The sequence below is a fragment of the Herpailurus yagouaroundi genome, unplaced genomic scaffold, assembly GCF_014898765.1.
Source record: "Herpailurus yagouaroundi ecotype Mexico unplaced genomic scaffold, PumYag 67375, whole genome shotgun sequence".
Classification (NCBI taxonomy): Eukaryota; Metazoa; Chordata; class Mammalia; order Carnivora; family Felidae; genus Herpailurus; species Herpailurus yagouaroundi.
In genome coordinates, this window is record NW_024420192.1 from 361,148 (window position 1) to 377,460 (window position 16,313).

A 16,313-nucleotide genomic window follows, 5' to 3' on the forward strand; every position below is an offset into this window, starting at 1 on the left:
CCCCCCCCCCCCCCCCCCCCCCCCCCCCGAGTAAACTAGCCTTGGGCCATGGCACCAATGCAGAAAAAGGGAGGTAAGGTTCAGCCAACAGAGCCAAATATCCAACACTGCAGGAGGCAATGCTGGAGGGGAGGGAGCAAGTGAGAGGGGAGGGAAGTGTAAAAAGGAAGTGTCCTTGGAAAGACCTTGAGTACCACCCACTGGGAGAAGACGTACAAACATGGCTCCTCTGCTTCCTCCTGACTGGATGAGTAAAGACCGCGATGAAGTGCTATGCTAACTCACACAATCTAACTCCCTCCTCCAGTAATTGGCTGTGCCCAATCCTTCCACCCTTTCCGATTGGGTGGGTCATGCGGCAATCCAACATTGTCCATCCCACCTTTCTCTCACTTTTCGCGGCAAACACGACAAAGCCCGCCATCTTTAACAATGCGGCAGGCCCATCTGGTGCAAAGCCCGCCAAGAATGTACCGGTAAAAATCCCCGCCAAGACGTCCACGTGACAAATTGCCATGACATCCAAATGACAAGGTCTGCCATATTGTCCCTGCGGCAAAACCTGTTAGGAAATGCACACGGCAAAGACAAAAGCCCGCCATGTTTTACACTGCGGCAAGTACTCCAGCCGCCATCTTTTACTATGTAACAGAATATTTGCACCGCCATGCTGTGCACTAGAACAAAGACACCACCATGATGTGGCCTTCCCGCCACATGAACACTGCGGCAAAACTGGGTCCGCCATTTTGGACACTCTAACAAAGCAGAGAGCCATGCTGAGCAATACCGCAAACCCAAAATCGCCATTTTGAACCCTATGCCTTAACCTTCATCCTCTCATTTTTGACCATCCTCTTGTAACATGACAGAAGACCATCCTGTTTTTCTACCTCATGATACCACAGTTCATGCAAAGCTCCTAACAAGCCCCAAATCAGCTCATTCAAAACATGTAGCTAATGCAATGCATGTAACTGCCTCTGCCTGTCCCGCTAGCCATCTTAGCTCCCTAATTTCTACTTGGCACAACTAACCCTCAGCCAAGCGGCTGAAGTGGCCGCCATCTTTCCTCCCCAGCCTAACTCCTTGGCCTAACTGCTAAGTCATCTCCCAGCTAAAGCCGTAGGTCCACTCACACAACACCAAACGATTGATTAGCAGCATAAATTTGTAGACATTCCAGACAGTACAACGAACCACAAAAGCCAACATTTCCATCCATAAAAGGCCCCGATGGGCCATGAGAAAAAAAAAAATCTAAGCAGGTATCCACAGCCCCGATGGGCAAAGGAAAAAAAATAAATAAATAAAGCAGGTATCCAAGGCCCCGATGGGCAAGGGAAAAAAAATAATAAAAGCAGGTATCCGAGGCCCCGATGGGCCAAAAAGGAACTTTTTTTAAAGCTGGTATCCATTGCCCCGATGGGCCAGAGGGTTAAGGGGAGGGAAGGAGACACAGCAGGTATCCGAGGCCCCGATGGGCTAAGGGTGAAAAAAAAAAAAAAAAATTAAAAGCAGGTATCCGCTGCCCCGATGGGCAAATTAAAAAAAATAAAGAAAAGAAAAGAATTAAAACGCAGGTATCCACAACCCCGTTGGGCGAAAAAAATGATAATAAAACCTGGTATCCACAGCCCCGATGGGCAAAATGTAGAAAAGAGAAGGGGGAAAAAAAACTAAACCACGACAAAGCAGAGGCATCAACCAAAAACCATTCCAGTGAAAAATTTCCTTAAAATGGAAAATTACCTAAAAATATTCCAAATACCTGAAAAAATAGGGAGGAGATGTCAAGAGAACACTCGGAGAAAGTTTAGAATTGTTAAAATATTTTATGGAATTTTCGTGAATTTTTTAAAAGAAATACGCCATAAGGAGTGGTCGGGGCTGGAAAATGTTCCAGAAAGAACCACACGGGCAAAGATATCCACTGTTAGCAAGCTTCCACGCCGGGAAAGGAAGAAATATGGCGGCCGCAGCAAATTGCAGTGCTTTAAGAAGTGAGGGGGAGGGGACCTGAGGGCGGGAAGGAGTAGAAGAGGAGTGGCCTAGAAGATTGAAAGCCAGACATCTTTGTGGTTTAACTGGTTCAAAATTTAACCAGTAACAAGAAAAAAGGGGAGATTTAGAGAAAACAGCAACATATTAGAAAGACAACACTAGGCTAGAAGTAGGCTTCATTTATTGACCACAACTTCAATGGGTTTTCAATGGGTTCTTATCTATACATAGGGACGTTAGGTAAATCAAATTAGATAACGGATGCTAAAATTCTCCACAAACAGCATAACAAATGAAAGGGTTTTAGTTCAGCTTGGTTTTGAAATGGGAAGAAGGGGGAAGTAAAGCTTTGATATGCTGATAAAGAATCCCAATACCTCTTTCAGCCAGAATGTATAACTACCCCACCAAACTCTTGAACCAAGGAAGTTAGGAAGAGCACTACATTAAGGTTAGAACCCTCTCTGAGGGACTTTCCCTTCCATTATCTAATGAGATACTACCGGTTTATTCCTGTTTGAAGCTGTTACGTAATATGCGTATGGTCACACAGCAGTATTTTGAGCCAGTGTCTTTTCTACTCCAGAACTCAGCCTTTGTATGGCCCCTGATCGTAGAGATTAGAAGTACTTTTAAGTCAATTGGTGAGCAAGACAAAGGAAAGAACAGAAGGTAATTCACAGAAAGTAATTTTGACCCCTAATTAATCAAGACGCTATACTATTTGTGACCTGTTTGTAATTTTTTAACTGTGAGTCCTTAATCTTTAGTATTTCCCTACTTCCTCCATGAATCTGATGACCCCCAACGTTGAACCAATTATGAGGGCACAGAAGTGAAGTTCACCCACTGGCAGTATCTGATAGGCAAAAGCTCGTATAAAAGCCCAAGCTGACCCCACAAACCTGGCTATTTCAGTGAGAAGCATTTAATCTCATAAACTCTCCTATATTGCTTATCAAAGAAATAATGGAGAACCAGAGGGGACAATGTAAACTAAATATCACACAACAACTCCTAGAAAGTCAAAGGACACATTTTCCTCCTACTGGCTAAACTGGAAAATGTAACTATTAAGGCAAATACTACCAGGTAAGCATGTCCTCCAGTCTCCAGATAAATGATAAAGTATGTAAAATTGTCTTCCTTTAGGATACACTCCATCCTCTAAGTGCTCTTGGTTCACACACAAAAAAGTATCTGACTTGTTATTCAAAATGAGGGAAATTGTGTTGTACATGTGGTACCCCTGAGAAGACAATGCTTAACACAAAGAGAATCTAGTAACAGAATTTCAGTCTGGAAGATAATTTTCCACAGGAGACTTCCTGAATACCCAAAAATTAACTATGGAGCAAACCCCTACAAGCAAGACCTGCTGTGCTTTCCAGATTTGGGGCAGATAGTGGGATTATAATTCTGAATGTCTTTAAGATTTCATTCTAATTTAAGCTTTCACAAGTTTCTAGTGAAAGGAACAGGGGTAAAGGAGTCTTATTTTATAGGTTAGTAAATTGAGATTGAGGGATGTTGATTTCTTTGCATTTGGTTTAAAAGCTAGTGACAGCATGAGGATCCCAGAGTAGAGGTCCTTGGACCCATAGCTTTGGTGGTGCTTTAGTAAAACAATTCTGTTAACAAGACTGCCTTGTGTATTAGATCTCTCTAGTGAGAATTGTGTAATTTGTGTGGAGTTCTAAATCGCTTTAATGATCATGGTATATTTGAAAAATAACAATTATACCTATAAAATTTAGTAGCTACAACCACTTTGATATCACTCAGTCATTAGAGAAAAAAGGTGATTATATGATTAGTATTCCCTTAACACCTGGGCTCTCAGCATAGCCTAACCAGTAGGACTTAAAAAGCAAGCCAATTACCATCAGCAGCAATGCTATCAGGTCACCTGGACAAATCTTAAATTCTTTCTCTATAGGCCATGAACTAATAGTATCACCAGGAATCTGACTCCACTCTAGAACTTACCTGTTTCAGCTTATTGTGTCTTTAGCCTAGGCTACCAATCATTAGGATAAATAGACCTGCCTAATACGGCTCTGTCTGATAGAATTTTCTACAATTGTGGTAATGTTCTATACTTTTTAGACCTTGGGTTAAAGAATTTTTTCTTAAACAAGACTCAGATCATCAACTGCAAAAGACTGATAAATTTGACTTTCTGAAATTAAAATGTTTTATTTCACATAAACACCTTAAAAGGTAAAAAGACAAGATATAAACTGGTTATCCTGGAGTTCTGCAGCCAGGCCCTGGTTCCTGGAGAGCAGCCAGGCTAGCAGATTACTCCCATTGGCTCTCATAGTAATTTTTTTCAGGGGATTGGATGAGATTAGGCTGCCAAAATGGTGACAACATGATGATTCTGGATGACTGTCACTCACATCAGACACAGGACATTTTCAGGCTCTAGGCTACTAAGAACAGTTGATACAGATAAAAGAACTGCAGAGGCAAGAAACTATACTATTTTGATACAAACAGGTCATTGCATTGGATGTTGTCACAGTGTTGCTACTTTTTCTTTTAAAGGGAGGTATAAAATTAGCCAGGTATAGCGCATCTGACAATAAAGAACTTGAACAAGTGGTTTCTGGACCTGGAAAGGAAGAGATGGTACAAGAACATTAGGAAGAATTTTCACATGAACTGTTGAATAAACAAATATGTAACTACCTCTTTCTACCCATTATTCTATTTATTTATTTATTTATTTATTTATTTATTTATTTATTTATTTTTGAGAGAGAGAGAGCACACACACACAGGAGAAAGGGGCAGAGGGGAATGACAGAGAGAGAGAGAGAATCTTTTTTTTTAAATATGAAATTTATTGTCAAATTGGTTTCCATACAACACCCAGTGCTCATCCCAAAATGTGCCCTCCTCAATACCCATCACCCACCCTCCCCTCCCTCGAGAGAGAGAGAATCTTAAGCAGGCTCCACGCTCATCACAGAGCCTGACGCTGGGCTCCATCTCACGATCCGATCTGTAAGATCATGAACTGAGCTGAAATCAAGAGTCAGACACTTAACCAACTGAGCCACCCAGGCACTCCACTACCCAATATTCTAAATCTTCATTGCTACACCCCACTACCCAATATTCTAAATCTTCATTGCTACAATAACTACTATACCTCATATAGGCTCATGAATATTATAATTTATATTATTTTTAAAGGTTTATTTATTTTGATGGGGAAGGGGCAGAGAGAAAGAGAGAGAGAATCCCAAGCAGGCTCCATGCTGTCAGTGCAGAGCCCAATGTGGGGCTCAATATCATGAACCATGAGATCATGACCTAAGCCGAAATCAAGAGTCTATGCTTTGACTGAATCACCCAGGCGGCCCTTCTATAATATATTTAATCAAATTACTTAAATAGGAAGAGACTCTCTGAATTTTTTGCCTAAAGCCCCATGTGCTTTGAAGAAACCCTGCTCTCTCCTGTCATTTATCACCTTTGGGCTTTACTTATTCCTCCCCCACCCCACCCCCTCTCCCTGAGACTTCAGTCCTTCACTTCACGTTCTTCCGTTGCCTTTACTGCTACTTGGCTTTGTCATATAAACTTGTTGGGATAACAGCTTGTGGAAAATAACACACAAAAAATAGGTGACTTGCTCAAATTCAATTAGCTAGTCAGAGTTGGACCGAATGGGAATGTTCCAGTCACATTTTCTGCAGCTATACCCGCGCTGTGTCCACATTACTTTTACTTTGGGCTCCCAAATACATGGCATACAATAGGAATTATATGGAGTGAAGAAATCAAGACCTCTTCCTAATAGATCTCAAATATACCACTTCTAGCCTTGTATTTTGTTGACCTATACTTCCTCTCCTCTGCTCAATTAGTTCAAAAAACAAAAAACAAAACAAAAAGGCAGGAACTACCTGATTTAGCCAGTAGATGGCAGCATGAAATTATCAAAGAAATACTGAGCCAGACTGCAGGAAAGGAGCCAAGTTCTTAATACCAACCTCAACTAAGGTCTGAATTGAAGGGGGAAATATCTTATTCATACAAGTTCAGTAACAGAAGAAAGAGTGAAAGAAAAATAGTCAAATCCCTCTAATTTGAATAGTCCCCTGAGTGGGAGTTTGTCCTTGACTTTAATGCCATGCCCCTTAAAGAGGATTTTCATGAAGCATTCAAAGTCAAATTAACAGACTGGTGGGGACCCTAAAAGTCATCATTAGTGAAAAGCAATTAAAGGAACTAGGACATATTATGGACATGAGAATACTTGGGGAAGGACTCTTTACAATTCATAAGGACTGTCTACAGTGGGAGAAAATGATTAGATTTGTTTTGTGTAACTTTATATAAAAAGGATGTCTGAATACTCTGAGCTATCCAAAGATGGAACAAACTACACCCAGAACTGGTGAGATGCCAGTCCTTGAAGGTAGGAAAGCCAATGATGTATTTCATGGGTATGCTATGAGGAGAATCATTAGATAGAAAAGTTAGGCCCCATGCCCTGTAAGGATCTTCTTTTTTTTTTTTTTTTTAATATGAAATGTATTGTCAAATTGGTTTCCATACAACACCCAGTGCTCATCCCAACAGGTGCCCTCCTCAATGCCCATCACCCACTTTCCCCTCCCTCCAACCCTCATCAACCCTCAGTTTATTCTGTTTTAAGAGTCTCCTATGGTTTGGCTCCCTCCTTCTCTATTTTTTTCCTTCCCCTTCCCCATGGTCTTCTGTTAAGTTTCTCAGGATCCACATAAGAGTGAAAACATATGGTATCTGTCTTTCTCTGTATGACTTATTTCACTTAGCATAACACTCTCCAATTCCATCCACATTGCTAAAAAAGGCCATATTGCAGTCTTTCTCATTGCCAAGTAGTATTCCATTGTGTATATAAACCACAATTTCTTTATCCATTCATCAGTTGATGGACATTTAGGCTCTTTCCATAATTTGGCTATTGTTGAAAGTGCTGCTATAAATATTGGGGTACAAGTACCCCTACCTGTAAGGTTCTTCTAACTAGCTCAAGATCCTATGTATGGGACCTTACCTTTTTTTACTTTAGTAAGGTTGTAATAAGTGATTACCATTATCACATAATAAGTGACCACTATGATCACATAGTAATAAGTGATTCTTATGATCAATTGAAGATCAAATATTTATTTATTAATTTTTTAAGTGTATATATTTATTTAGAGAGAGACAGAGACAGCATGAGCGGGGGAGGGGCAGAGAGAGAGGGAGAATCCCAAGCAAGCTCTGCACCATCAGGACAGAGCCCAACGTGGGGCCCAAACTCATGAAACCACGAGATTATGACCCGGGCCGAAACCAAGAGTCCAACACTTAGCCGAGTGAGCCACCCAGGTGCCCCTGAAGGCCAAAAATTTAGATAACCTAGATGAAAGAGACAAATTCCAAGAAACACACAAACTACCAAACTTGCCTCAAGAAGAAATGGTAAATCTAAACAAACCTATACCAAGTAAGGAAATTGAATCAGTGACAAAAAGACCTCCCAACATAGAAAAATCCAGGACCAGAGGGCTTTACTGGGAAATCTACCAAAATTTTGAGAAAGAATTAACACCAGTCATTCTCAAACTCTTCCAAAATATAAAGGAGTAGGAAACATCTTCTAACACCAAATTCATTCTATAACACCAAATTCAGACGAAGACACCACAAAAAAAGGAAAGCTACAGACCCATATTCTTTATGTACATAGATGCAGAAATTCTCAGCAGAATAGTGACAAATCAAATCCATCACCATATATAAAACATTTATACACCATGACCAATCAGAATTTATCCTGGTAATGCAAAAGTATTTCAACATATGCATATCAAACAATGTAATATATCACATTGATAAAATGAAGGAAACATGATCATCTTAATTGATATAGAAAAAGCATTTGATAAAATCCAACATTTTATCATCATAAAAACAGTCAACAAGCTAGAAATAGAAGGGGACTTCCTAAACATGATAAAGGGCATTTAGTTAAAAAAAAAAACAAACCCACAGTTAATATTACACTTGATGGTGGAACTCTGAAAGCTTTCCCCCTAAGACCAAGAGCAAGACAAGAATGTCCACTTTTACCATTGCTTTCAATATTGTCTTGGAAGATCTAACCCAAGTAATTAGGCAAGAAACGGATATAAAAGACATCTAAATTGGAAAAGTAGAAGTAAAACTCTTTCTATTTATAGATGACATGATGGTATATATATGTATAATCTTAAAGCAATAAAAATGTTATTAGTGCTAATAAATGAATTCAGCAAGTGGTACAGGATACCAAATCAGTTGTATTTCTATACATTAACAATGAACAACTTGAAAAAGAAATTAAGAATATTATGTGCAATAGCCAAAATATGGAAATAACTCAAATGTCCATCACCTGATGAATGGGTAAACAAAATGTGGTATGGCCATACAATGGAATATTATTGAACAATAAAAAGAATAAAGTACTGAGATATGCTACAAGGTAGATGAACCTCAAAAACATTATGCTAGGGGTACCTGGGTAGCTCAGTTGGTTAAGCATCCAACTTCAGCTCAGTTCATCATCTCATGGTTCATGAGTTCAAGCCCCACATTGGGCTCTCTGCTATCAGTGCAGACCCTGCTTCAGATCCTTTGTCTCCATCTTCCTCTCTGCTCCTCTGCCCCCTCAAAAATAAATAAACATTAAAAATTTTTTTAAACACTATGCTAAGTCAAAGAAGCCACACACAAAAAGGCCACATATTGCATGATTCTATTTATATGAAATATCCAGACAATGCAAATCCATAAAGTCAGAAAGGAGATTTGTGGTTGCCAGGGGTTGGAGGGAGTGGGAGGGATGGAAAGCTGCTTAATGGAAGAGGTTTCCTTTTAAGGTCATGACAATGTTCTGGAACTAGATAGTGGACATGGTTGCACAACATTCAAATGTACTATATGTCACTGACTTGTACACTTTAAAATGATTTAAATGGTAAATTTTACATTATGTGTTTTATAACAAAAAAAAGAACAAAGAAAATGTTGGCAAGAAATGGGAGAGGTCATGGAGGTATTGGGGCCCTGACCCACCATTTAAATAGTTTGATTACCCTGGCAGAGAGAAGTCCAGCAGCTTCCAGCCATTCCAGCTACCCTAGCTAAGGTACCAAACCAGTGACCAAAGCTATCTTGGGTTTCCAGTCATAGTCAAGCTCCCAGTTGAAAGAAGCTGCATGAGTGACTCCAGACAATGGCACATAAATCAGAACTGCCCAGTTGAGCCTAGCCAACCCACAGAATCATGAGAAATAATAAAAATTGTTGATGTTTTAAGCCAAAAAAAAAAAAGAAACATAGTGTAGCACCAGGTGATTCAATAGCACATCAAAGTTTACTCTTCCAGAAAGAATGAGATGAGAAGAGATTGTAGCTCACCTCATAGAAAGGAATTCAACAATTAAGCATAACTTTGAATAAAATAATCCACCAGAAACTGATTCTGAGTAGTACAGGCAATCAGTAGTAAAAGAAGAATGGCTATGTATGCTGCTCAGAGCCACATACAGTTTCTTTTTCATCACCTCTCAGAGTAATTCTCTTCAAATTGGGATATTCTACATAGTTGTGGGGGTTTTTTTGTTTGTTTTTTGGTTGATATCTACCAGTCTAATAGGCTAATAGACTAGGTCAGTGGTTCTCAAAGAGTGGTAGGTCCTGCAAACCAGCAGCATCAGAATTACTCCAAGTTGTTTGATTGTGTTGTCTTCCTTTCTCTGCAATGATAATAATTACCACCATATATTGAACACATATTCCATGAAATAGTTTTAAATATATTATTCTACTTGATGCTTACAAAAGGCATCATAAGTAGTCTTCATCATACCGATGTAGAAATCAATCTCAGGGATGTGAGGTCATCTGCCCAGGATCAATCACACAAATTAGAAATGGAAAGAACTGACATTTGAACCTGGTTTGTCTTAATGCTAGAGTCCATGATATGAGAACTATTTTTACATTGTCTCTAAAAACCTATCCTATCTCAAAAAAAAAAAAAAAAAAAGCTATCCTATCTCATGCATGCCAACCACACCAAGTTGCCACATGAGACCCTAATGTGGATTCTTAAAGTCAGGAAGGGAAAAAATAACTCAAAGTAAAACCTTAAATTCAGTAAAACCTGAATTAAGATGCCAATTCCATCTTTTTAAAACCTAATTCTATCTTACCTTGTCTAAGAATGCTTCCTTGGAGGCACAGACCAGAACTAACTTCTGATTTTCCCATATTTCTATAAAATTTGTAACATGTGACACAATTATCCTAGCTTAACCCCTTGACCTTTTGAGATTAAAAGTGTTGTGTGCTCTGGAGGCACCTGGATGGCCCAGTCAGTCATGATCTCCTGGTCTGTGGGATGGAGCCCAGCATTGGACTCTGTGCTGTCAGCACAGAGCCTGCTTGGATTCTCTCTCTCCTCTCTCTCTGACTCCCCCTTCAAGAAAAATAAACATTAAAAATAAAACTAAAATAAAGTGTTGTATGCTCTGTACACCAGCTTAGTGTAATAGAAAACAAGTGTTACATACAGTTGCTTCAAAAATAGCTCCTGTTTTCAACAAATGGTGCTGGGAAAACTGGACAGCTACATGCAAAAGAATGAAACTGGACCATTTTCCTACACCATACACAAAAATAAACTCAAAATGGATTAAGTAAGACCTAAATGTGAGACCTGAAACCATAAAAATCCTAGATGACAGCAGAGTCAGTAACCTCTTTGACATTGGCCATAGAAACATTTTTCTAGATATGTCTCCTGAGGTAAGGGAAATAAAAGCAAAATTAAACTGTTGGGACTACATCAAAATAAAAAGTTTCTGCACAGTGAAGGAATCAATCAACAAAACTAAAGTGCAACCTACTGAATGGGAGAAGATATTTGCATATAACATATCTGATAAAGGGTAATATCCAAAATATATAAAAACCTGATACAACTCAACACCCAGAAAAAAAGGGGACTTTTGTACGCTGTTGGTGGGAATGTAAATTGGTACAATCGTATGGAAAGCAGTATGGAGGGTACTTTAAAAATTAAAAATAGAATTACCATAAAACCCTTCAATCACACTTCTGGGTATATATACAAAGAAAGTCAAATCTGTTTCTCAAAGAGATATCTGCACTCCCGTGTTCACTGCAGCATTATTACACAATATCCAAGATATAGAAACAACCTAAGTATCCATCAATAGATGAATGGATAGAAAAAGATGTCATTGTACATATCTGTGAACACACGCACACATACACACACACATTATTCAGCCATAAAAAAGAAGGAAATCCTAACATTTGCAATAGCATGGATGAACCTGTAGGGCATTATGCTGTGTAGAATAAGTCAGCCAGAGAATATTGTATGATATCACTTATATGTAGAATCAAAAAAAAAAGTCAAACTTTAAAACAGAGAGTAGAATGGCTGTTGCCAGGGGCTGGGGTGGGGAAAATGGGGAGACGTTGGTCTTAGGTTACAAACTTTCAGCTATTAGATGAATATGTTCTGAGGATCTAATGTACAGCATGGTGACTATGTCACTATAGTGGCCCGGGACTCCTCTCTCCTACCTCCTAGGACTCCAGATTTCAGAGTTTACCATCCATTTAAAATCCTGTCTTTAGATAACCATATTTCTAGCACTGGCCTCCTAATCACAGGATACTCCAAGTCCCTGAATGCTAGCTCAGGTCTAAACCTAGTAGGCAAAACACTTCCGATGCAGTTCCACTTAAATTTTGTTGTACTCCAAAAGGGTATTTTCTAATTAATCAAGTGGCTTTAAGCATAAATTCCCTGGAAACATGACAAATTTATACTCTCTCACACAGAAATCTTTTTCCACTTTCAAAATAAGAAAAACGAAAACCATTTGCAAGCCTTAAAAACAGGTACACATTGTTCAAGCCTTGTGCACCTTTCCTTGGCAACTTACTTCCTGCTCCATCTTTTCACTGCTCTTAAGTATCATTCATTAAACATATCCTTACTTGCAAGAGTAAGGATACTCCGAGTCCCTGAATGCCGGCTGAGGTCTAAACCTAGTAGGCAAAACCAGAATTCAGTATAAGTAAGAGTTAAATGAGTTTTTCATGTCAATTTTTTATTTTGAGATTATGATAGATTGATTGATACGCAATTGTGAGACATACAGAGAGAACATGTGCCATTTACCCCGTTTCATCCAATGGTAATATCTTGCAAGACTTGGTAAAATATTGCAACCAGAAAATGATGCTGACATAGTCAAAATACAAAACATTTCCATCCCTTGAAGAATTGCTTCTGTTGTCCTTTTCTATCCTTAGCCACTTCCCTGTCTCACCCCCTCCACACACATCCTGAGCTCTGACAACCACTAATCTAAAATTTTGCCATTTCAAGAATGTTATATAAATGGAATCATATAGTATGTAACTTTTGGGGATTGGGCCTTTCAATATAATTCAGTGGAAATTCATCCAAGTTGTCATATGTACCAATATTTCATTCTTTTTTATTGCATAATAGCATTCTATGTTATGGATGTATCACAGTTTGTTTAGCCATTCACCTACTGAAATACATCTGAATTGTTTATACTTTGGGGCTATTGTGAATAAAGATGTTATGAATATTCATTTACAGGATTTTATGTAACCATGAGTTTTCATTTCTCTGGAATAAATGCCCAAGAATGGATTTGCTAGGTGATATTTGCATGTGTAGTCTATAAGCTGCCAAAGGGTTTTCCAGAGTGGATTACTATTTTACATTCCAATTGCAATATATAAGTGATCAAATTTCCCTGGCCCTTCACAAGCAACTGCTGCTGTCACTATTTTTCATTTTAAGCAAGCTGGAAGGTGTATAGTGATATTTTGTTGTAGTTTAATATGTTTTTCAGAATTGGCTAATAATGTTGAACATCTTTACATGGACTTATTTGCCATCTATATAGCCACCATAGTGAAATGTCTTTTCATATTTTTTCCCATTATCTATTTAATGTTTGGTGTGTTTATTTACTAGATACCAGTTCTTTGTGAGATATGTGGTTTGCATATATTTTCTCCTGATCTGTAGCTTGTCTTCTCTATAGAGTCTTTTGCTGAGCAAAATTTTAAATTTTGATGTGGCATTGGTATTTCCTTTTATGGGTCATACTTTTGGTGTCAAATATATGGATCCTTTGCGTCACCCTAAAACCCAAAGATTTTCCCCCATGTTTTTCTAAAAGTCATATAGTTTTACATTTTACAATTAATTCTGTGATCCATTTGAGTTAATTTTTATAAAAGATATGAGACTCAGGCAAAGGTTCATTTTTGCCTATTTATGTCCAATTGTTCCACCACCATGTGTGTAAAAGGTTATCCTCACTCCAGTGAATAGCTTTTACAACTTCAACAAAAACCGGTTGGACATATTTGTGTGTATTTCTGGGTTCTCTATTCTCTTCCACTAATCTATGTGGCTCTCCCTCTGTCAATACCATGCTGTTCTGATTACTCTAAATAGATAGTAGGCCTGTATCAGGTAGAACTAACTTGTAATCTCTTCTTTCTCAAGATTATTTTAGCAACTCTAGTCCTCTGTGAGACATATGGTTTGCTTGTCTTCCCATATAAATTTTAGAATGATCTTGTCTATGTCTACAAAATGTGCTATAATATTGACAGGATTGTTATTAAACTCATAGATTGGTTGGAGAAAATTGACATACTTGCTGTGTTTAATTTTCCAATTCAAAGACATAAATGTGAGACAGGAAACCATCAAAATTCTAGAGGAGAACACAGGCAGAAACCTCTTTGACCTCGGCTGGAGCAACTTCTTACTAGACACATTACAGAAGGCAAGGGAAATGAAAGCAAACATGAACTATTGGGACTTCATTAAGTTAAAAATTTTCTGCACAGCAAAGGAAACAATCAACAAAACTAGAAGGCAGCCTACGGAATAGAAGATATTTGCAAATGACATATCTTATAAAGGGTTAGCATCCAAAAATCTAAAAAGAACTTAACAAACTCAACACCCAAAAACAAACAGCCCAGTTAAGAAATAGGCAGAAGAACTGTTATTCAACATAGTGTTGGAAGCCTTAGCCTCAGCAATCAGACAACACAAAGAAATAAAAGGCATCCAAATTGGCCAGGAGGAGGTCAAACTTTCACTCTTCACAGATGACATGATACTCTATATGGAAAACCCAAAAGATCCCACCAAAAAACTGCTAGAACTAATTCATGAATTCAGCAAAGTTGCAGGATATAAAATCAACGCACAGAAATCGGTTGCATTCCTATACACCAATAATGAAGCAACAGAAAGAGAAATCAAGGAATCAATCACATTTACAATTGCACTGAAAACCATAAAATACCTAGGAATAAATCTAACCAAAAAAGTGAAAAATCTATACACTGAAAAGTATAAAAAGCTTATAAAAGAAATTGAAGAAGAAACCAAAAAAAAAAAAAAAAAGGAAAAATACTCCATGTTCCTGGATAGGAAGAATAAATATTGTTAAAATGTCAATACTACCCAAAGCAATCTACACATTCAATGCAATCCCTATCAAAATAACACCAGCATTCTTGACAGGACTAGAACAATCCTAAAATTTTTATGGTACCAGAAAAGACCCCGAATAGCCAAAGCAATCTTGAAAAAGAAAAGAAAGCGGGAGGCATCACAATTCCAGACTTCAAGATGTATTACAAAGCTGTAATCATCAAGACAGTATGGTACTGGCACAAGAACAGACACTCAGATCAATGGAACAGAATAGAGAACCCAGAAATGGACCCACAAATGTATGGCTAACTAATCTTTGACAAAGCAGGAAAGAATATCCAATGGAATAAAGACACTCTCTTCAGCAAGCAGTGCTGGGAAAACTGGACAGCGACATACAGAATAATGAACCTGGAACACTTTCTTACACCATACACAAAAATAAACTCAAAATGGATGAAATACCTAAATGTAAGACAGGAAGCCATCAAAATCCTCGAGGAGAAAGCAGGCAAAAACCTCTTTGATCTTGGCCACAGCAACTTCTTACTCAACACGTTTCCGGAGGCAAGGGAAACAAAAGCAAAAATGAATGACTGGGACCTCATCAAGATAAAAAGCTTCTGCACAGTGAAGGAAACAATTAGCAAAACTAAAAGGCAACCGACAGAATGGGAGAAGATATTTGCACATGACATATCAGATAAAGGGTTAGTATCCAAAATCTATAAAGAACTTATCACACTCAACACCCAAAAAACAAATAATCCAGTGAAGAAATGGGCAAAAGACATGAATAGACACTTCTCCAAAGAAGACATCCAGATGGCCAACCGACACATGAAAAAATGATCAACATCACTCATCATCAGGGAAATACAAATCAAAACCACGATGAGATACCACCTCACACCTGTCAGAATGGCTAACATTAACAACTCAGGCAACAACAGATGTTGGCGAGGATGCGAAGAAAGAGGATCTCTTTTGCATTGTTGGTGGCAATGCAAGCTGGTGCAGCCACTTTGGAAAACAGTATGCAGGTTCCTCATAAAACTAAAAATAGAACTACCCTACGACTGAACAATTGCACTACTAGGCATTTATCCATGGGATAAAGGTGTGCTGTTTCGAAGACACATGCACCCCCATGATTATAGCAGCAGTATCAATAATAGCCAAAGTATGGAAAGAGCCTAAATGTCCACCAATGGATGAGTGGATAAAGAAGATGTGATACACACACATACACAATGGAGTATTACTCGGCAATCAAAAAGAATGAAATCTTTCCATTTGTAACTATGTGGATGGAACTAGAGGGTATTATGCTAAGCAAAATTAGTCAGTCAGAGAAAGACAAAATTAGTCAGAGAAAGGGAAGGGAAGCAAAAACAATATAAAAACAGGGAGGGGAACAAAACATAAGAGACTCTTTTTTTAATGTTTATTTTTGAGAGAGAGACAGAGACAGACTGTGAGCAGGGGAGGGAAAGAGAGAGAGAGGGAGTCACAGATTCTGAAGCAGGCTCCAGGCTCTGAGCTGTCAGCACAGAGCCCAATGCGGGGTTCGAACTCACAGACTGTGAGATCATGACCTGAGCTGAAGTCGGACATTCAACTGACTGAACAACCCAGGTGCCTGAAACATAAGAGACTCTTAAATATGGAGAACAAACAGAGGGTTACTGGAGGGGTTGTGGGAGGGGGGATGGGC